The sequence below is a fragment of the Neofelis nebulosa genome, chromosome X (assembly GCF_028018385.1).
Source record: "Neofelis nebulosa isolate mNeoNeb1 chromosome X, mNeoNeb1.pri, whole genome shotgun sequence".
In the NCBI taxonomy this organism is placed as follows: domain Eukaryota; kingdom Metazoa; phylum Chordata; class Mammalia; order Carnivora; family Felidae; genus Neofelis; species Neofelis nebulosa.
Window position 1 is genome coordinate 83,158,849 of NC_080800.1, and position 2,965 is coordinate 83,161,813.

Sequence of the window (2,965 nt, forward strand, 5' to 3'; positions counted from 1 at the left end):
ATGGCTTCCTCACAGGCAAAGATCCCAGTGGACCACAGAGAACAGGCACGTTTGCAGATTTGTAACAAAGATGCCAGAGTGTGGTGAAACTTATCACCAGTTGTGTGTTGTAATTTTCCATAATCTCTGAAAATCTGCTGCTGTGTGATCCCATTAAATATTTCTGGGGCAAGCTGGCACCTGGCCATTGCTCAGTGACACCCTCCCCCAGAGGGTCAGAGTGGGTCCAAGCAGCAGGATTGTCTGAAGTGAGGAGTTTGGAAATAGACACATCTCAGATAAAATTTGGAGAGAGGTGTTGCCTGGCAGGCCAATGTCTTGGACACAGATGTTATAGAAGCAGGGAATGGATGGAAGCCTGAGACAAAGGAAGGGTGCTTGATTGCGGGTCAGTGAGAGCACAGAGTTCCTGTGACAGAGACTAGGAAGCTGGGTAAAGCCAATTTCACATCTCTTGCACATGTCCATAGACACGCACATATGCCTCAGGGATCCATTCCAGTAAGCTAAATAGTGCCACCTAGTGGAAAACAGAGCCACTACACCAAGCCCCATCCAACTGTGTCTTCCTAGCACATGCCCTAGAGGACCACCACAAGTCTCTCAGCCTTAGTGTACAGACTATAAAGTGCTTCATAGTTTGAGTTCTAAGGGAAACTTGATGTAAATTTATTCAGGTTTCATTCTGTTTGCTGGTCCATCTATTAATTTTTATTTTTTACTTTTGTTTAAATTGTTTCTTTTTCCTTTCTCCTTTCTTTCATTTTTCTTGGATACAGAAAGAGAAAATTTTATTTTTATTTTTTAATAAAATATTTAAATTCTTTTTACAGCGTTTCTTATTTGTTTGTAATTATTTTCTATTTCACTTTCCTCATTTCATTTTATTCTGTTTTATTGTATACTTTTTTTAAAAAATTTTTAAGCTTTTTCTGATAGACAAGGGCCCACTTGTTGAAGTATGGGGATCCATACTTTCTGTGTCTTTCAAACAAAGAAGTGGTGAATCCAAAGGACTTTGAACCCCAAGAGGCTTGGAGGAAAAGAGATTGAATCTGCCAGGAAGTAAATGGGACAACTTGATAAATTATTGTGAACAAGGGGAGATAAAACAGGCCTTGTAGGTATGGAGGGGAGCTATCCCCTTCTGTAGAGAGACAAAGGGAAGAGAAAGAGTGGCTGGGAAGTGTAGGGCTGTATCTGGACAAGAGAAAAACCTTAGACTTGGACTGAGAGGGATCCTATTTCTAACTTGGGGGCTTTCTTTGGACTGGCACAAGCTCCCTGTGTGTGCACCTGGGGAGGTGGGGAACCAGCCCTGGGTTCTGTGGTAGATCAGGGGAATAGTCCACAATAGGAGAAAGTGGTCCCCTCCCTGGAGGGCTGCACATTACTACAAAGCCTGCCTGCATCTGCCACCCCCAGGCTCGGCAGCTAGGTCGAGGGCACAGTCCACAGTAGGGGAAAGCGGCCCCCTCCCTGGAGGGCTGTGGGAAAAGAAAAAGCCTGCTTGTGTCCAGCCACCATCCCCAGGTGAGGTCAGTGGCACAGTCCACAGTAGGAGAAAGTGATCCTCCCTGAAGTGTGGCGGCACATATAAAGCTAGCCAGGACAACATATCGTGCTCTACAGAGAGGCACTTCCCCAGTGCCAGGATGAACAGAGTGGGTCTTTGAATCCTAGCCAAGCACAGGGTCAGGGGAGTTTGTAGAGAGAGAAAGACCACCCCAACAGCACCTGTGGGACACTTAAGGATGACTGAAATGGAGTCCACTGGGTCTGTGGAAAACAGACTGGGGGATCAACATTACCCCCACCATCTCCAAGGCAGGGCTTCAGGGATCGTCTGAGGGACCCACAGTGGAGGTGGGACCAGCCTACACCAAACCGTGTCCCTCCATGCTGGGTAATTGTGTATCTACTGTAGTGGGATAGACCCTGTGGAACCAGACAGACCCCTCCTCCTGAACAGCACTGCTGCATTGCCTGGATTAATTCTGGGACAATTCTTGCTATATAGATATATCCCCCCCCCCATTTCTCCCTCTTACCTCTTCCCTCCCTTAGACTGGTTACTCTGGTTATTGGTTGGTTTACACAGACATATTTAATCCATTCTCTTGATACATGTTTTACACCTCCTTCTTTACACTCCTGTCTCTCTTTCTGTAACAATCAAGCCATATAGTTTCTTTGTCTGGGTAACTTTATCTTTGTTTCTTTTTCCTCACTTCCTTTATTTTCCTTTTTCTCTGTCTGGATTAAGCCTTTCAGTCTCTTTAGTTGATGTTTATTTTTTTCTTTTTCCCTGTTCTTGTCATTTCTCTCTTTGTACGTGCTTTTCCATCAGCACTGCCTCCACCCTGTACTTGTAGTCAGTGTTTCTGGTTGTTTGCTTTTGGATTGTTTTTAGTTTTTTTTTTGTTTTGTTTATTTATTTGTTTGTTTTATTTGTTTGTATGTTTGCGTGTTTTTGTCTCCTATTTGTCTGTCTGTTTTCCTTTACAGGGCTACTCAAAGGAACAAATAAAAGCACACTTGGTGGAGGGTTCAAAACATCACCACGAGTAGTGAAATAAAATAACCAAAGTCACAATAACAGAGAACAAGTAACACTCTCCAAAAAAACACTTTCTGAAGGGCCAGGCCTTGGACAGTATATTATCCCCTTTTAATATACCAGTGTTCTCAGGTTCACAGCACACAACAAGCTTTTAAAACTCAGAAGGGAAAAAAAAAACTAGCCAAAATGACACTGCAGAAGAATTCTCCTCAAAGGAAATTCCAGAGAAGTGACAGCTAACAAATTGATCAAAACAGATTTAAGCAGTATAACTGATCAAGAATTTAGAATGATAGTCATAAAATTAATTGCTGGGCTTAAATAAGCATAGAGGACAGCACAGAATCTATTGCTACAGAGACAAAGGATTAAAAAATGGCCATGATGAATTAAAAAATTCTA